We start from the raw sequence: 20,391 nt of genomic DNA, 5'->3' as shown, positions 1-20,391 counted from the left end.
TACTGAGCCTGCACTCTAGAGCCCGCGAACCACAACTACTGAGCCTGTGCTCTGCAACAAGAGAAGCCACTGCAATGAGAAGCCCGCGCACCGCAACAAAGAGTAGTCCCCGCTCGCTGTAGCTAGAGAAAGCCCACGCTCAGCAACGAAGACCCAATGCAGCCATAAGTAAATAAATAAATAAGTAAATCACACACACACACACACACACACACACACAGACAGACAAATAAATAAACTCTGCCTTAGCAGGTAGGCCCTATTTTCCAAAAAAAACAATATGAGAAAATCCTAAAATAAAGCAGCAATGCCACAAGCTCTTTTTGTCACCATCTTTGAAAATCGGAAGACAGCTTTGGATCCTAAAATAAACTGTACATATGTACACACACTCATACTCAAATTTTGCACCTGAGGGTCCATGAAATTGCAACTTTTTTGAACTGCATGAGCGTTTTACCTGCACTGCAACCACATTCATTTCCTTCACTCAAAACCAACTGCAGATACTGCAGCTCCTACAGCTGCCTTTCTGGGAAGGATAGGACATGCTTCGGATGCAGAATGACTGGGTCTGTACAGCCCAGCTCTATTCACTTCCCAGCACATACTTAGTCACCCTGCGCCTCTGTTTTCTCACCTGAGAATTGGGACAAAGGGTCACTGTGAAGAATAAATGGCTCCTTCATATCAGATGCATCTCTTTCAAATGCTGAGATGCATTCCCTGTCCAACCAATCTAAAGTGCCCTCTCCCCCTGATCCAGCACACTATTTTATTTCTTCAGCACATACCAATCTCTGAAATTCTTATGTTAACTTATTTATTGTCCGCTCCCCCTACTAGAAGGTAACTGCCACAAGAGCAGGGATTTTATTTTATTCACCACTTTGGCTGTGCGCCTAAGCTTTGTCATGTAAGCAAATGTTTTGATAAATATCTCCTGAATAAATAATAATCACTGATCTTTCTTGGGCACTTCTATACAAGGCACTAGTCTATGCACATTTTAAATGTATTAACTCATGCTTGAATAAATGGTGAGTACTGTGTATTCAGCACTGACCCTAGCACATAGTTCTCAATATCATCTGATAGCTATTCATACCAATTCTAATTATATGATGATGTTATCAAATACTCAACAGTAAAGGAAGCTGAGCCCTAAGCATGCAGAGTAGAACTTCATTTCACCACTCAGGAGCTGGTTCCTAAGGTCCAATTCCTCCTGAAGGCCTTGCCTCTCAACACCCCACTACCTTCAAAGAGAAAGTACAAAATTGTCTCATTGTTCCAATTCCTCCCTACCTCATCAGTTACCATATAATGTGATACAAACACAGCTTCTCAGCAGTATCAGCTCCATCTCTCCTCACTTTACAAGCTAATTTTCACCTCAAACACAGCAAAAGCCAAAATCTGAAGCTGAAATTGGGAGATGTTCATCCTATAGTGCCTCTTTTTGACCTGTACCCTAGTCCCTGGGAAAAAATTCACATAATAATGGAAATCATTCCTGCCTCTCCTTTGAGCAAAGGTGAAAGTCCAGACAGTTTATTCAAGCCATAGCCATACAGCACTCTAGGAAGTTCCAAGGGTTCGCCAAGCAGGCGAAGTCAGTGAAAAACCTTCTGCTGCTGGTCTGAACTGCTTCTTCTCTACCACAATAAACAAAGAAATCACATTTAAGGTGTCTAGAGATGCAAGGGCGAAAGCCAGCAGCCTTTTTGCATACTACATAGTAAACACGAAGAACTCACAGCCAGTTTTACACTTCTTAAGCTATCTTGTTCCACTGTAGTATTTTTTAAAATTCGCTTGATGACAGATTGGCTTTTAAGTCTGAGGGATGAAGCACGTACCTTGTCAAAGAGGATAAGGGATGTGGACCATCGAGGTCCTCCATCTCTTTAGAACCACTGGAGACAATAGACTACGTTTCATATAACGGCAAGAAAAGGACAAGACCTAAAATCCTAATCAGGGCCTTCAAAGCCAGACGCACTTGCCAAGAAAGCAAAGGGCAGATTCCACCTCTGCTGGCTGGCAGGCCAGCCCACACATTCTGCCTAGGCATGTGAAACAGTCAGCTCGTTCTCTCCCCACCCCCAGGGCCAGTATTTGGGGTAGCAACACGAGCAACTTTTCTAGGAGAGTATTTCATAAAAATAGAGCTTCCAACCTTAGGTTTAAAACTGAAAGGAAAAATAGCCAGAATTAGAAGTTTGTTTTAACACAATACATTGAAAATTATAAGTTTAAGTGCTGGTAGTTGGGGACAGGGATCACACCACCACATGACTTCTCAGGGAGTCATTAAAAAATAGTACAGGCTTGTTTAACTAACAGTGGACGTCCACCAGTAATAGAGTTAAGAAGTCCATGTATCAGACGATGGAAAACTAAACTGACACTCCTGCATTTGTTTCAGCAGTGGCAGGGCTGACACAAATGAATTGCAGCAGCAATTTACAAGACAGAAATGCTAATAAATGTTTTTTGAGGCTAGTCGAAGAGGAAACGTTTGAAACCCTGAATTGACTCGTTTTCCACAAGTTATATCAGTTTAACTGGGAAAAAAAGTCTCTAAACTACAATAAATCACTAACTGAAACATTTCCGGATTCCTAACACCCATTCTTGATTAACATACCTTTGTGTCAAAAGCAAAAGCCAAGTGCCAGCATTTAACAGCAAGTTGCTACCCTTTCAGTTATGAGAATCAGTCTGGTAGAACTAGATGAGAACAACAATAATTAATCTTCAGGCCTAGATGGATACTGTCAGGATAATAATAAAGACCTCCCCAAAGGGCTTCTGGGTACCATAAATTATATAACAAATCCACTTCTGCCAGGCAGCCAGTATTAACTCCTATTCACCCAGGGTACTACTCAGTGTCACCAATGGGCTTATCAAAATGAAAGCGTAGGGCTTCCCTGGTGGCGCAGTGGTTGAGAGTCCGCCTGGCGATGCAGGGGACACGGGTTCGTGCCCCGGTCTGGGAAGATCCCACATGCCGCGGAGCGGCTGGGCCCGTGAGCCATGGCCGTTGAGCCTGAGTGTCCGGAGCCTGTGCTCCGCAACGGGAGAGGCCACAGCAGTGAGAGGCCCGCGTAATGCAAAAAAAAAAAAAAAAAAAAAAAAATGAAAGCGTAACTATCCACCACTGCTCCAAAAAAGACACAGCATGTTGCTCACTGTACATCAGTTTGCTGACATCACTACTCATTATGAGAAGTCACTTAACAATCTTAAATACAACTTTGATACTTATTTCTTCCAGGCCGAAAAAAAAAAGGAAAATATTTCATTAACTCCTTCCCCAGTAAGTTCTTCTGACTGAATTTTTTTATCGTCTATGATGACATTCTAGTATAATAGACAATTATTTCTACTATGCATTCAAGACTTGAATGCATTGTACATTATTTATTACTATGGAACATAAACATTCATGGCTCTCAAGCAGATAGTCAGAAATGACAAGCACAGAAAAGATGTTACTGTTTTAGTGACCACATCTTGGATTAAAGTTCCAAGAAGGCAGGAAGTGTATATGGTAGCGTGAAAAGGGCTAACTGGCATCTATAAACACTTTCTAAATTCAAACCATGTTCTACTCTTTCTCAAAATTAGGGATAATGCTTTTCAAGCACACTTTTGAAAAATACGGAGTTTAAACTGCCTCTTTCAAAAAGCATACTACAGTAGAGTCATTTTTTTGTTTAGTATGCGTAAGTCTTTCAGTCACTGCAAAATGAGAGCAAGTCTTTCAGTCACTGCAAAATGAGAGCTTGAACTACACCACTGTCTTTCCAACTTGAACTGCGACCTTCAGTAAGAAACACGTTACATACTGACCAAATGCACGTGTATATACACACACATGCCACTCATTAAGCAGTATTTACTCTCACTTCAATGATGAACTCTGATTTATGCTATTTCTTTTTTTTATTTGGTTTTTAATTGTTGGTTATAATCCACTAATTAGATATGACCCATAGTAAGAAAAGCTCAAGATCAAACTTAAAGGTTGCCTCCAATATATTTATTGTGCCAGACACAATGCCAGGCATTTTATAGTCGTGACAGCAGTTAATCCCTACAGCTACCCTATGAGGTTGGTACTTTTTTAACTGAGAAATTTTAAAATATTGTATTACTTCATTTAAAATATCAATAATATACACACTGCTATATTTAAAATAGATAACCAACAAGGACCTACTGTATAGCACAAGGAACTCTGTAATAACCTAAATGGGAAAAGAATTAGAAAAAGGATATACGTATATGTATAATCACTTTGCTGTACACCTGAAATTAACACAACATTGTTAATCAACTATACTCCAATATAAAATAAAAACTGGGGACTTCCCTGGCGGTCCAGTGGTTAAGACTTCACCTTCCAATGCAGGGGGTATGGGTTTGATCCCTGGTCAGGGAGCTAAGATCCCACATGCCTCATGGCCAAAAAACCAAAACATAAAACAGAAGCAATATTGTAACAAATTCAATAAAGACTTTTAAAATGGTCCATAAAAAAAAAAATCTTAAAAAAATTAAATTAAAATATTAAAAAATACACACCATGTGTTATCATATGACATATGTATGCATTTTAAGGAAGGTTATCGAAGTATGTACAGTACAAAGAATAAAATACTGAAGACTTAGGAAAAGGGGAAGTCTGTATAGGAAAAAAATAATAGTCTCTAAAAAAATAAATAAATAAAATATCAATAATAAACCATGACATGTTAACATAAACAACATTTTTATGAAAAATAACTGTATTTCCAAAAACTTAATGAGGAGAGTGACACTGTTTTATACTGTTGCAAATGTCCCTAAGGTCTGGCTTAAAAGAAGACAGCTTATTTCCCATATATGCTTCTCCATTCAATCTTTTGTGATATATCTTGTCATGTAGCCTCTATAAAACTCATGGGAGAATGAAAGTATAAAGGACAAATGATGTTAGTATTATTAAGAAGAGAATTTGATCTTCCAGATCCTATGAAAGTGTCTTGGGGATCCTCCTAAAAGAGTCTCTGGGACTGAGGCCGGGACTCTTGATACTCCTATTTTACAGAAGAGGAAATAAGCTCAGAAATAAAGTACGTTACTCAAGTCCCTACACTGTAGCACAGACAGAGAAGCTCAGCCAGCCTTCCATCAGCTCCCCCAGTGTCCCAGCCTCTTCAGTTAGATGGGGAAATGTATCTATTTCTGGCCAAACAGCTGTAGGCAGAAATGACACAGTGAGCTGTAGACAGATGTGATACTTATTTCCCAGCCCAAGCACAGAGCTGGCATATGACATCCCAGCCATCTCTTCCCTTGCCATGGTGGCCAAGACAGTTCAGCACATGATACAGCACACGACAGTGGAACCCCTATCAGCTTGGGTCCCTGAGAGACTGTATGGAGCAGAGCACGCTTCCGCCTGAAACCCACGTGGGACGTGCAAGCCGTAAACTCTCACCAGACTATGCCAAACTTTGTCAATTCTAACTCCCTAAGGTTACAGTTCAGCCCCCTGCCACCTTGACTGCAGTATTCTCATAGTTTACCTACTTCTGGGATTGCTCCCTCCAGTGTCTTCCACACTGCCACTGGATTGATCTTTTTAACACACATACAGCCCATGTGAAAATGCCATGTCCCTACTCAAAATGATTTAATAGCTCCCCTTCATCTACAAAATAAAATCCAAATTTAATAAGGCATACAAGGCTCTTCTGAATTTGGCCTCAGTTACTGTCATTCTCCCGCTCTCATTCCACATCCCTCAGGCATACTGAAACATGTGCCATTCCCCAAGATGCCATGGCCTCTCATGCCTCTGTAGTTTTACACATACTGTTACCTGTGCTTGAAATGCTTCCTCTCTCTAGTCTTGGTCTTTTGAGCCCAGGTCAGATTTTACTTCTCACAGGACTCCTCTCCTGACTCCTTCAAGTTGACCTAGACCCTCTTTGTCCCTTCACACCTTCATTTATAGCACTAACATTTTGGGCACAGGTTTCACAACATTTTCTATATGTTGTTCTATCTGTTTTCATACTATAAGGTCCTTAAGAACAAGGTCCACAAAAGGCAACTAAAATTTACTGGAATGAAAAACTGGCAACATATAAACATATTTATTTTTCCTGAAGCACCATGCATCCAATCCTAGAGTTAGCCCTTAAAAATTCAGATTACACATACTTCACTTTGAAGACAGTGATGAGAGAATCAAGTTTGGAGGCCAAGACCTAGAAGGCAAGTGTTGAGTTTCAGAAGTTCTCTGTGAATGATCCACATTCCATCTGGGAAAGCTGGTTCCTTGCTCATATATGTCTAACTTGAAAACTACATAGTCTGGTTCTTCTTAGAAAATAGTTCGTATCTGTTTGCAAACCTTGAGTACCATTAAAGTGTGTTTTTAAAGGTTTTGTCCTGTTAAGCCTCTATTGTAATCTTTTGCTTAAGCAGCCTGAGTCAAAAGTACTAAATACTTGGAGATGTTCAGAACTTGGTGTTGAGTGAGTCAATTTAAGCACTGTATGCAAATAGTAAAGCTTCAAATCAGAAAAAGGAGGAGCTTAGGCCAAACTGCTCAGAAGGAAGGAAAAACTCCTTCCAAATGGGGAAAAGGCTACAGGAAAAGATTACCTGTTGCTTAACTTTTTATTATCTCTTTCTGCTACGCCACAGAATGGTTGTGAGCTGGAAACTTAGAAAAGCAAATGTTCTGATAAATTAAGCAATTCCGGTTCTTTGACAGGGAGGTTTAAAGTCAAGAGTTAAAGAAAGTCTTCGAGTACACCTTTTTTTTTGACTTGAAGGTAACCATGAAAGTTCAAGTTTCCAGCATCCTAAAAGGGCTTTACCTTAGAAGTGAAAAGACTCCAGATGAAAAAGCTTAGTCTACCATGAGAAAAGCAAAGTGGTGCTGGAAACATGTAAGAATGGTCTGAAAAGGTTTTGAACTCTACCACTATGTTTGCACATCTTTCATTCTGACTCAAAATTATATTTATCTTTTTAAATGTATGGTCTTGAATGCTTATACTTCTATGGAGATTATACTACCACAGAGATAATTATTTGCATGATTGGGAAAGAATAGTTTTTTATGTGGCTTTCATCTTTAAAAGCCCAACTATTCAGCTGCCCTCAAGAAATCTTAACCAAGACTCATTGATCCAATGGCAATTTCCCAAGAAGAGAAGGTATTAAACAACCTCACTCTAGGTTTGCAAATCCTAGTCTATAGACCAAAGGTAAATGTCACAACCCCTGCATATCCCCTTTCAGAACATCTCCACACTCATCAGCAATTATCTATAAATAATGACTAGCCTCTGCACCAAGGGAAATGGACTCTGTCAGAAACCCGACATCTACCTTGAGTAAGGTGGGTCTTGTGAATTTGTGCAAAGGATGAATGTCATGCATGTCATGAAACAGATTTTACTAAGAAAAGAGATTTTTAATCCTGCAAAATATAGCCCTGAGTACAGGCTTTTTCCCTTTTCCAATGTGCCAAATAACACAGGTCACTACTTCTCGGGAGAGAAGACAGTATGAATGACAAAACCAAAATTTACAAAGTTTGAGAGTTTCTGGCTTGGAACATTAGATTCCACCTCAATCGGGAAACATCTTAGAGTTTATTGTCATGAAATCATGTCGAAACTTTGTATTAAACAAATGAAGAAGGAAAAAAAATGAAGGAGAAAAAAAATCTTGGGTTACATCACTGTCACCATTTTGTTCTTTTTTAACCTAATCTTGACTAGATAACACAGAAAGATAACAGACTTGGAACCATCCTTATAGCAATTTTTAAAAACTACAATTTGAAACATTCAACAGTTTATGACAAGGAGCTATACCAGATGCATGGCCCTTTATGTTGAGGTAACTACAGAACAAAATCACTTGCAGAACAGAGGCTAACAACCAAACATAGATAATGAAAGATGACAGCGTTAATATACACAGAAAGTGTCAAGGGAACACAGGTAATTAAGGCTTAAAAAAAAAAAAAAGAAAAAGAAAAACTCAAGGAACCATGGACTACATCTGAAAGCAGCTTTCTTGGCTCCTATTATGCAATCAAGATTTCATTTTTATTCTGGGTTTTTGCTTAAAAAGAAAGTACCTCCCACAAGTTTATTTCATTTCTACCACTGCTCATTTGACTTCTCAAGACCCCCAGTACACTGAGTTATGACCAATACTCAAAAAGTGAAACGAAATTGTAAATAAACCTTGCCTCAGAGTTTATCTTCATTTTAGGGCACACATCACACTGCACCTTTAAAGTAGCGAACAGCAAGAAGTAACGTACAGATCATTAGGATGCGACAGAGCCTCGGCCTTCCAGAACCTAGAACACATGCACAGGCATGCGTTCAAGAGACAGGGATGGCCTTTTCTCCTGCCCCAACAGAACAAATGGAACCCCTAGCTCCTACAATGGGGAGTTCCAACAGCAAAGAGTGAAAGGAACTAAAGATCAACCCAGGTTTCGAGGAAACTCCTAAAAGGGAAAGAGGAAGCAACATTATTCATTTTTTATTATTTAAGAAAAGCCACCACCACTAATGTCTACGATAATTTAAACTCTACACCACCAACTTATGGGCATTTTCACCATGAATGCACAAATATAAATCTGTCAATTTGCTTGAGTTAGGCAAGTTTTTTTTTTTTTTGACCGTTTATGCAGTTGTTTTTATTTATTCAACTCTCAAGATGGACAGAGGCAATTTTTTGATGGTTCACACCTTAGATTAACACTAATTATATTGCTATAAATTTGGTTCAGGGTCAGAATAGGCATCAGGAAAGAGGGAGAACAACAATAAAAATCTTCAAACACTGAAACGCTTTTTTTCCCTTTAGTTAAATGCTACTTTCCCATAGACTTCCCTAGACTGGTTTGCAGTCTAAGGTAATAGGAAACAAGGCTTGGGCATTTGGAAGAAACTGCAGGTTAAGCTACGGTGCCAAGCAAGAGACTGAAACCCCGATCTGAGTGTCAATCTCAGGCACGTTCTGGGAGCACAGGCAGATTCTCAAATGTTTCCTAGTGTTCTTTCCTTTTCACCAATTCAGTTTCCCCTTCTCTGGCTAATCCAGGACAGTACACAACCCCCTCATTGCCTCCCTTGGTCACGTTGTTGTTTACAGGGAACCTGACTGGCACGTGTGGCTTCTGCTTAGACTGGAAAGGCAGCAAGACCAGCTGCCTGATCCATCTCCTCCTGAAAGCCTGGGCAGTAGGGGTTGCTGAGGAAGGCCTCTTCAGGCCCCTGAAAGGCCTGGAGCACTGGGAAGAACACTGCTTACCCTTGGGAAACCTGGCAACAGGTGTCGGTGATTACTGGTGGAAATGAACAGTCAGAATCAATCCACATCACTGGGAAAGGTGTCAAAGGAAAAAACAGCTTCCCTTCCAAAAAAAATGGTAAAGCGGAAACGAGAAGAGAAGAAACCAAAATATTTAGAATGGCATCAAAAGTGAATGCGCAAACTTCTTTTTGATATTAAATCTAACTACAAGTTTCCTAAAGTCCAGTTACCAAGTTGAATTGTGTGGGATAGAAGAGACAGGCCAGCTGGAATTTCCCTCAAGAGTTCATGGCTTCAGGCTGAGAGGTCCTGGGTTTGCGCTGGGGGAGCCCCTTTTTTTTTAGGCAAGTTTTTAAAGCCACTCAAATTTGGACCTGTCCTATTGTGTCCATCACCACAAAGTCTTCATGAAGGTGCCACATCACTGCACTAGAATTACTGAGTCTCAGAACTTATAAACTTCAGCCATTCCTACACAACCTTTATGATCTTACATATCCATTTACCATCCCAACTACTGTTCCCCTAAGATTTTTCTTAAAAGCTTAAAAAAAAAATCACATCCACTTTAAATATCACCCTAAGCGACATCATCCATGAAGTCATGGGTCTAATATGCTAGTTATGTTTTCATTAATACACATTAAAATATAGAATAAGCGAAAAGTATTCATCCAGCAAAAATCATCTCATGTACCATCAATAGTATAAAAAACACACCCTTGCATGCTCATTTCAGCAGCACATATACTAAGAACGTAACCAAAGCCACACTTTGGGAAACAGTGATTTAGTCCCAAGTCCTTTGTTGCAGCTAAGGAAACACTCAAAGAGGGGCTATAGCTTGCCCAAGGACACATAGAACTGGTGGCAGAGTCTAGACTAAAATCTAGTACTTAGTCCAGTGGTGGTCCACTAGAATAGAATCTCCAGATGGGTAAGCTACAAGGAGAATTAGACCTGGCCTTCAGGGACTTCCCCAAGAAGTGAACCTCAAGCAGTTGGCAAGCCCTTTGCCAGTGGATCCGGGTTTTTCATCTTCTCTGAGAAGCAACACACATAACATGATACTTGCCAGCTGACTCTCAAAGATTGTCTGGACCGACTGAAATAAATCTGTTGTTTCCTTCCCAAAGTCTCATGCGGTTTTGCCCAACTCATTGAACCTCAAGGCATACTGCCAATGATAAAAATGTCTCCTGGATCAGGTTCCCATTTTTTGATCCAACAATATTCTAGCCACTGAGCCCCTGTCCCCGTTGCTAGATTCATGCATGCTCTATATGGTTTCAGGAGGAAGATTTTCCATCTCTGGGTTTTAGGCCAGCTTTGGAAACAGGCTGGAAGTTTCCATTACAGAGTCACTCCTGTATTTCCCAGATACCCAGAGCAGGTTTTATTTTCGAGTGATAGATAACTTGTGTCTACTGTGTGCCTAGCAATGTTTTATACACTGTCCCATACTTCCCATATAAGAGAAGGTAAAATGATATAGTTCCTGGCCCTTTGGGAGCTGCCAATCCCTGTCAGCTTAGCTATATATGCATGTAGCTAATAATAACTAATGTTATTAAATGTTTATCTATATGCCAGGCAGTGTGCCATGTCCTGCAAACGTCCTGTCTTACTGACTCCTCACAACTACTTACTGTTATTATCCTCACTTAATACATGAAGGAAACAAGGCTTAGAGATGTTAAGTGGCTCATCCAAGGTCAAGTGGCAAGCCGATGGTAAAGTTCAAATGCAAACCCAGACTCCAGGCTGAAGCTCTTAACCAGTGCACTATGAACACCTGAATCTTTGAAGTCACATTGAAAGGAAACATGATTTCTGTGTATCTGATTTCCTATAAGTGAGCTCCTTTCTTGCATTAGGGAGCTCTAGAGGTAGTGCACCTGTTAAATTCAAGAATATATAACACATTCTAGGAGTGCCATTTCATACTGATTGAGGGAAGAGTTTGCTCCTTGTAATCTGAAGCTATGCAATTGGCACTCTCTTGACACCCCCCCAAAAAAACCCTCCATCAAATTAACAGTAGATGCATATTGTTACTTATCATCTAAATCAACTTTAGGTGACCTTATTCCTACTTATGGGATGCAAAACTGGAGTATTAATGTGATGTAATAAAACATATATTTGGTCTTTGTCCCCAGTTCCTACCAGAGCTCCTAAAACCCTTGGAATTTCCTTACTGATAGGCTCCTTTGTTTTTCCTAAGGAGCAGGGTTTGGACCACATCTGAGTTTATGCTAAGAGGTGACTCAGGGTGGGCCCTTTTGATAGTTTTAAGAGAGATGCTGGCCACACTAGAAAGACCAGGCACATGATTGGCACTTTCAGGCCCACCTCCAGCCCATAAGGAAGGGAAGGGTGGTTGAAGTTTCATCACCAAAGGCCAATGCTTTAATCAATTTTGCCTACACAAAGGAACCTCAACTGAAATTGAAACAAGGCTAGGGGAGCTTCAGGGTTGGTGAACACATTGATGTGCTGGGAGGCTGGCATGCTCAGAGGGGACACGGAAGCTCTGTGCCCGCAATTCAAATCCTGCCCTACACATCTCTTCCATTTGGCTGTTCCTAAGTTATAGCCTTTATAGTGAAACTGTATTCATAAATATCATGTTTTATCAGCTCTATGAGTCATATGTTCTAGCAAATTATCGAACCTGGGGGAGGGTGGTCGTGGGAAATTTGTACTCTGCCAGGCAGAAGCGCAGGTAGGTAACTTGAGACAACCTGATACTTGGGGCTGGCACCTGAAGTGGGGCCATCTTGTGAGACTGAGTCATTAGCCTATGGGGTCTGCACAAACTCCAGGCAGTTTGTGTCAGAAGTGAACTGTTGGACACTCAGTGATGTCAGAGAATTGTTGCAGGAATGACATAATTAACCTCAGAAAAAGAGGTCCACATTACAACCAACTTAACTGATGCTTAGGAGCCACCTCCAGACTTGACCTAATCACTAAATCTGTAGCTGTCACCAATTCAGAGTAGTGTTTGCTGTTTTCAGCACTAGAAGGAAATGTGGTCTTCTGTCAGACCCACGAGTACCTGGTAGAATAAAGTTTCTTTTAAATGACTAAAGAATTAATTTGACCTGCTAAAGAGACCAGGGAATGTTGTAGAAATATGGAGTCAAAATGTATTTTCTTTAATTAATCATTTTAGTTGTGATTTATTTCCCATTTATATATAGTCCCCATAAGAGAATCATGAATTACCTCAATAGTTTACATGTAACTGTTCCCTTTGGATAACAGACATTGTTAAATGACAATCACCACCACCTAGTAATATGTACTTTAACTCAAACTCTAACAGACCCAGGGACATTACATTCCCTCTTGTTTACCAACTTCTTATTTGTCAAAAGCAAAAGTCAAAAGAGAGATCTCAAAAAAGTTAGGCCAGTACTCCATAAGCAGTCAATCATGACCAACTAGTCAATCTTGAAGATCCATCTGGTCAAACCGGATACTGCATCCCTGCACTCAACCCTCCCCATCAGGAATACACTTTCCAGTCAGGGGAGAGAGTACTGTGGTCAGGGTCCTGGTCAGGGCCCTGGTCAGGGCCAATGGATTACTCAACTCCATAGGTCCCCATCCCCCTCCTTGTGAATGGTGCCCCCTGGCACTGGGCAATCTTGTGGGCCTGCTCCTTCCTGACCCACTCTTCCCCCATCAAGTGCCATTGTTAGCAATTTCCACCCTTCCCCAGCTGGACCATCAATGGGCATTTCTCTTCATCCTGTACACACAGCCCACAATATCACCACCACCACCCTGCCCCGCAAAGGCCGGCTCCCTTACATGTTCTCCTCCCCACAATGGAACCCACCTATCTAAATGTCTCTAGAAAGGTCTTTAGACTTTTCTCTTTCATAAAATGTTAGTAAACCCCCAAGCAAAATTCTCCTACCATAGACATCAGCTATAACCAACTGTTTTGAGTAAATGACTAGACAAGTGACTAGTTATTTCGAAGAAAAACTAATTTACTAGGAGAAAAAGAACCACAGAAACATTCTTTAAAATGAACACAGAACATTCACTACACATGACTCCTCACTTCTGAATTACACTCACTTAGAATAAAGAAAATATCACCACAACTGGGGAAAATGCCTCCTTTGAGGACCTGGAACTTCTAGCATGTTCACAATCCTGCCACCTAGAACCCATGCTGCTAGGGTCCCAGCACCCTCACTGCAGTGGTATTCCTCGCCTTCCCTTCCTATTTAAAGAGGAGCCACTAGGTAGTCATCAAGTAGATATAAAGTAAATGTTTAACTGAAAACAAATTTGCATCACAGATTTTTTAGAAAAAAGAATATGGTGATTGTAGTTATTTCCACAGAGCCATTCTAAAGCTGTTCTGTCAGTGGGTATACCTGGATTTTCCTTTTCAGATTCCAGGGCAGGTCACTGGAAATGGGAATATTCAGGTCAGCATTTTTTTTTTTTTTTTTTTTTTTTGCGGTACGTGGGCCTCTCACTGTTGTGACCTCTCCCGTTGCAGAGCACAGGCTCCGGACGCGCAGGCTCAGCGGCCATGGCTCACGGGCCCAGCCGCTCCGTGGCATGTGGGATCCTCCTGGACCGGGGCACAAACCCACGTCCCCTGCATCGGCAGGCGGACTCTCAACCACTGCGCCACCAGGGAAGCCCGAGGTCAGCATTTTGCACAGGCATTCTGGACAGCATGCCACTAGCTTATCTTAAGAACTTAGAGTGATAAAGCCTCCACTTCTGTTTGAAAGTACTATCATCACTTTCAGAAATATTCTGAGGAGGAAAGGCCAGCTACTTACTAGTACCATTACCATCAATAACTTCACTTATGTTTCAAAACTGGTTATAAGGATTTTTCTCTGAAAGAACAGTAGTGTGTGACAAAATGTTTGAGTAAAGAGGCAGTAATATAAAAGACCAAACACCAAGGATTCAATTAAACTCAAACTCCATTGAGTGCCTACAATGACATATGTGAGGCAATGTAAATGAGAAAACAAAATTAGTGCAGAGAAAGTCCTATTCTAGTCCTGTAGCTGCCAGTACCTTGCTCTGTAACTTTAAGCAAGTTTACTAACCTTTCTAGATTTCCATTTACCTACTGCTTTTTGATCTGTTTTCAGCCTCAAACCATCTTGATTGACTGAAATCTTACGGGGAAACCCAATAGAACAGAATATCAAGGTACCTTCTGCAGAGTGAAGCATGGTGGGGGGGGCAGTGAAGTGGAAGGAAGACAGCGAGATGAGGGGGCATACTCCAGAAATGACCCCTGAGAGGGCTCCGCATAGCCCAGTTTGAAAAACTATCATGCCAGATATTCTAAGGTTCTTTGAGGGTCTTCTTCCTGCTTCTTCCTTAACTGGAGAAAGAATTAAATGCATTCAATATAGTAAATGCTATGACTTGAGTCTTATTCAGAATCAAAATTACAGGTCACACACCAACCCACTTTAGGCAAACACTGCAGAATCCAAACCCTTCATCAACCAACAAGAGCTAAAAGCTATAACCAAACCCTACGGTCTTGATATGGTGGAAGCAATCTACTACTAAAATAAGGAAAGCAAGTTTTTCCAACACACTGTCTCCTAGACTGACCAGCAGAGATTAGGGCAAAATTGAGAAGTCCTACATTATGCAGTGATGTTATCCAAGATCCTTGATCAGTCATCATATATCTGGTCTGGATCTCCAGGCCTCAGTGACAGAATTATTTCCAGTGCCCAGGTCCTGAGGCTGAGCCCTCCAGCAGAGCAGGGAGAACAGGAACATGGATTATGCTTCCCAGCACTATGCAACCTAAGCTTCCACGATGCAATTCAGCCTGAAACCCACCAACACAGCACGGGTCAAAGGGCACTCCTGAGCAAGGACAAGCCATCGGGAAGTCAGGAGTTGTCAACATGATGCCTACTTTTTCGTGTAATCAGGTTGGTATCAGGGTGCTGGCCATAGATGGCTTACTTTGCTACAAGGGCTAATTACCACCTCAAGATTCCTTTACTGAGCTTCCCTATTCTGATGTATGGTATTTAAATAGTTTCATTTGCACACATCTTAAAGAAGAGGATTTGGCATTTCCCCCCTCCCATTTTCTCCTTTCTACATATCACAACCTCAAAGAATTAGAGTTTGAGCCACTTCCACTAAATTAATATGTTAAGTTCTTATTTGTAATCATTCACTAATCATTCACCTAGAAAAACAGATACAAGAACTAGTAAAACTAGATTTTAATTGAAAGACACTAACTCAATAAAACACCCTGGTCCATTGTGCAGAGAGCTTCAGAACACTGTTCCAACATTTAGGGAGAATTGATCCTGGTTCACTGGTATCAACATCTGTAAATAGACACAAAGAGGTAACTGTAAGTTATCAAGAGCTGGGGAAATAGGAGTCACCATATAATTACCATTGTTTCAATCTGAGTTATCACATCTTCATCTTAAAACAACCGGCAGCCAGCGTACAATTAACTGTCCTTACTGTAAAGATATCAAAACAGTAGCAAAATCAGATTAATTTTAAGTCATCTAATGCAATGCATAACACCCACAACTCCAAAAGTAAGTGGCATCAACTCTTCTTTCAGAAGAGTTTGTCCAAAAGCCCTGGGAGTTTAAGAAACAAATCCACTAGTACCCTAGATTAAAAGGCCAGTTCAGGGGACTTCCCTGGTGGTGCAGTGGTTAAGATGCCATGCTCCCAATGCAGGGGGCCCGGGTTCAATTCCCTGACCAGGGAACTAGATCTCACATGCGTGCGACAACTAAGAGCTCACATGCTGCAACCAAGGAGCCTGCGTGCCACAACAAAGGAGCCCATCTGGCGCAACCAAATAAATAGATGAATATTTTAAAAATAAATAAATAAAAGGCCAGTTCAGCTCTGAGAATCTAAATTCATTTAGATTTGTGGATTCTTTCCCAAACACAATTAGTGGCCAACGTAGGAGTCGATGGCTTCTGCCTGTATTCAAGTCCCCTCCTGCCCATCCGCCCCCTTTCACAAATTAGAAAAGAGCCACCAGTCTCCAAACTGGCTGATGAAATTTCAGCCTATGGGATACTTTCATACTTGAGCTATAATAACTATTAAAATGAAGATGAACAGTGGACAGCTTAATAACAGCATTTAAAATCCAGCATTAGGATACAGAGGCCAAAATTCTTCAACCTAGGCCAAAACCATATATATATTATATATATATTTTTTCAATTCTCAGTTTCTTAGAGTTACTCTGCAGTATAAAGGGTGGAGTCTATTGTTTGCCTGGTCCTAGCTGTTCACTTGCTTGCTAACTAAAAGACTTCCTATTTGCATTGAAGTTGGGATTCAGTAAGTCAGTACAGGCTCAACTCCATCCCCTTCATTACCCCAGGACTGCCCAGGAAACTATTCAAGTTATTTTTGATAATCCATCTACCCATGCTAGTAAATTATTAGAACCTAAAATAGGTGACAAGTCCAAAATTTCTGATTCATTTTTCCCAAACACTAAAAGGTCTTACTTAGCATTTCTGATACTAACTTTACTACAAATAGCCTCAGCAATATTTAAGTCTCTCAACTGCCTGGCTCAAAGGGCCAATTCACTCAAAGAACACACTAGTCACTGTTGTGGTGTTCAAAAGAAGAAAACAGCATATTCTTTCTGTTGGCCCACTGTGTCATGGCTCAAGAGGGCCAAATCAAAAAGGAGTCCTGATTGGGCCTCTCAAGTGGACAATCTGGTCAAGGTGAGGCTGAAAAGCAGCTGACTACTGGAGATGAATGGCCCCAACAGAAGGCAAAAGTAGGTTACATCACTTGGTTACATGCCAGCCCAAAGATGTCCACAGAGTGGGATTATGCCCACAATGGTCATTTATCTAATGTAATCCACTGAGTGTGGATTACATTGGATAAATGTAAACTTTTAGCACCAACCTACACCTCAGCTGAGTGTTATTAGTCATCAGGTGGATCAGACAAGAGTGGAAATATTGCAACATAAAACCCGCCTCCCTACAAAAAATAACTTCAAACTTAGATCCTAATGGTCATCTTTGTAGACCAACAGGGGCATATTATTATCACTTGCCCAACCTTCAGCCCTAAGTTCACAGCTGGAAGCAAAGGAGGGTTCATATACTAGAACACATTTGGGGTACTCATTATGCAATTTTTAAAAGTGTATAAGGCAAAATCCTGTAAGGAAAAAGGCAATCTCTCAGTTGAACATCCCGCTGAATTCTTAACACATGGCTTGAGATTCATCTGCCAGAAAAGACCCAGATGACCATTGCCTCCTCCTCTCCCACTCTCAGCAGGGTGACTTTTTTTTCCTGTAACAGTCCAAGAGTACCCTCAAAGTAGCGTGTGGTGAGACTCTAGGAAAGGCAACAGAATTAAAAAGGAACATGATTTTCTATTTCCTTCTCCTTCTTCCTCTTATTTTGCCTACCTATTCTGAGCCTGGCCTCCACCTCTCTGACCTAGACTCTTCTCACTCTCCTCTTTGCTCACTAGACTCTGCTATTACTGCCTCCCTACTCCCCAACCTCCTCCACCTCCCCTTTCTCCCTACTCCCTGGAACTTGCCAAACTCACTCTAGCCCAGTTTCTGCACTAGCTAGTCCCTAAACCTGGAAGGCTCCTCCCATATCTTTGCATGGCTGGCTCCTTTTTATTTAAAGCTCAGCTTACGTGTCACCTCCTCAGAAAGGTCTAGACTGTATCCCAGTCAGACACTTTCTATCACAACACTCTTATTTTCTTCAGCACTTATCAAAGTCCGATTTGCTTATTTATCTGTCCCCACCCCACACTCCGAGGTAAGCTCCATGAGAGCGTGGACCTTACTGCTATTTTCACCTTTGTATGCCCACTGCCCGAAATACTGGCTAGCAATCAGTAGCCGGTCAATAAATGTTTGTTGCATGAATGAATGAATTTTGGACTTTTTATTCAATGATTCCAAATCAGCTAAGGTGAGAACAGTAGTCATTTTTTTCTTTTGTTGCATTTCTGTGAAACATCTAAACATGCTGTTACTTGTAGAATCAAAGCACTAAATATTCTGTTTTATCAGGCTTGAAAGCCCTGATGAGTAGGATGGAACCCGTTGTGATAATTCTTCTAGCAATATGCACATAAACTCAGTTACAGAGGAACAGGATTTACGGACACTTTCTATTCAAAGGATCCCTAAATTTGGGCACCATCTCTTCAAGTTCTTTAGAAAATACAGTGCCAGACTCAACAGAGGATTTCCAAAGAAAATATCAACACCAAACTAGGAATCATTACACTTCACTCTGAAATCCCTACAACAGGCTAAAGTAGCACTACTTTTTTTTTTCCTTAAACCAACAGAACATCAACAAAGAGACCTTCTTTTCCAATCATTCTTTGCTTTCTTCAAATAATTTTTTTTCTCAAATAATTTTTTCACAGCCGTTACTGGTTTGTATTCTTCCTCAAAACAAAACTAAGCAAATCACATCGTCTCGTTTAAGACCACCTATACACAAAGAATAAGCTAAATAAATAAGATGGGAATCAGCACAAGCCAAATGTGTCACTGAAGACTTGTGTGCCAGACACGCAAATGGAGAAGATAAAAGAGCTATTGTCCAATTGGAGAAACAAAAAAGTAATATGGGGTTTTCTGTTCTCCAAAGTGCATCATGAAGTGTGGGTGGAGAGAAACACAGAAATCCAGAATTAGCCTAACATCAAATCACTTTGGAGAGAGTTGACAACATTTAAATTCCTCACACACAAAGTATTTAGAGCAAGAGACCTTGATTCCTAGGCTATGATGCCATTTAGGAATCCTTGCAAGGGCTTTGGAATTCCAGTATTCATAGAAGAAAACGCTCATCTCAATCGGGAGCGACCAGGCTTTGAGAGGTACTCCCAAAGACACACAGCTTGTAACTGAAGTATTACAAAGCTTGCAGTTAAGATCTGGGATGGAGGTGGAACACCAAATTCAAAAGAGGTAACCAAGATACCAAGTGCAATAAAGAAAAAACAAACAACAACAACAACAAAACCCACCACGATTACCACCTAGTCACGGAGAACTAAAGTGGAAAGGAGGGGTATGCAAGGGAGAGGATGGGGGGTGAGGGGGTAACGGAAAAACACAATACATTTGTCACCCTGTCCCACTTCCTATACAGGATACTGGCAAAGCTTCCAGCCCCATTACCTCAGGCACAGATGGTTATCGTTTATAGCAAAGGTGCATAGGAAGGCCTCCAGGTCTGAGCCCCTTAATTCCAGGGCTGTTAATGATTAAAGAGAAAGATGGGGGTGGGGAGGGAAATGAGGGCGGAGGGAGCTGGAGATTCACCCACCACCTCTCGCTTGGGCTCCTACCTCACGGCGCTTACAAGGGGCAGAGGACCAGAGGCTGCACTCCCTTCAGGGCAGCTCCGGCCCCCAGAACCCCAGGCCCTGGGTTGAGGGGTGCTGGCGGTAGGGAGGCAGGGACAGTAGGTAAGTTTTCTGAGCCCTGCGGCTGACACGCCACAGGCTCCCCTCACAGCCTCCTCTCTTCCAGCGGGACCAGTCCAGACAAGGCGCCGATTTCCACTCCTCCCCTTCCACCACCCCCCCTTTCTCGAAGGTACCCAACCCCCGCCCCTTCATCTTCCAATGCCTCCCCTTTTCCTCAACCCCCCCTCAAACTCACAGCTGCTCCAGAGGTTCCTCCAGTCAAACCCTTTCTGGAAACGACGGCGGCCCGGCGGGTCCAAAACACCTACCATCCCCGCTCGCGTTTCCAGGCTCCCTACCGCCGCCGCCGCCGCCGCCGCCCCCGCCGCCGCCGCCTCTTCTTCCACCACTGCCGCCGCCTCCTCTTCATCTGCGGCCCACCGGCGGGGGCCGCCCCGAAGCCCCGCCCTCTCCATCGCCTCCTGCATCATCACTTCCGGTAACCCCGCAAGCCGCCCGCTCCAGGACGCGGAATAGGAGAGGGGCGGGTAGGGAAAGAGTGGC

General features: G+C 41.8%; 1 protein-coding gene across 8 annotated transcripts in view; it reads right to left on the bottom strand.

Annotated features, from left to right (window-relative positions):
* The window catches only part of DCUN1D3 (defective in cullin neddylation 1 domain containing 3), a 34,481-nt gene extending 14,130 nt beyond the window's left edge, over nucleotides 1-20,351 (bottom strand). Inside the window, exons 1-3 of one of the 8 annotated variants that reach the window (XM_081256589.1) lie at nucleotides 20,084-20,351; nucleotides 15,646-15,737; nucleotides 14,579-14,752 (exon numbers count right to left, since the gene is read on the bottom strand). The gene's annotated coding sequence lies outside the window, so the exon portion shown is untranslated. Of the gene's footprint in view, nucleotides 1-14,578; nucleotides 14,753-15,645; nucleotides 15,738-15,808; nucleotides 15,827-19,767; nucleotides 19,883-20,083 lie in introns of those variants that run through there. The other 7 variants (XM_081256588.1, XM_081256591.1, XM_081256590.1 and 4 more) reach the window with 7 other exon arrangements.
* Between the last annotated feature and the right edge of the window lie 40 nt (nucleotides 20,352-20,391).

The sequence above is a fragment of the Mesoplodon bidens genome (genome assembly GCF_964165515.1).
Source record: "Mesoplodon bidens genome assembly, chromosome: 15".
NCBI lineage: Eukaryota > Metazoa > Chordata > Mammalia > Artiodactyla > Ziphiidae > Mesoplodon > Mesoplodon bidens.
The sequence above is the reverse complement of the archived record's forward strand: the minus strand, read 5'-3'. Positions and strand labels throughout refer to the sequence as shown.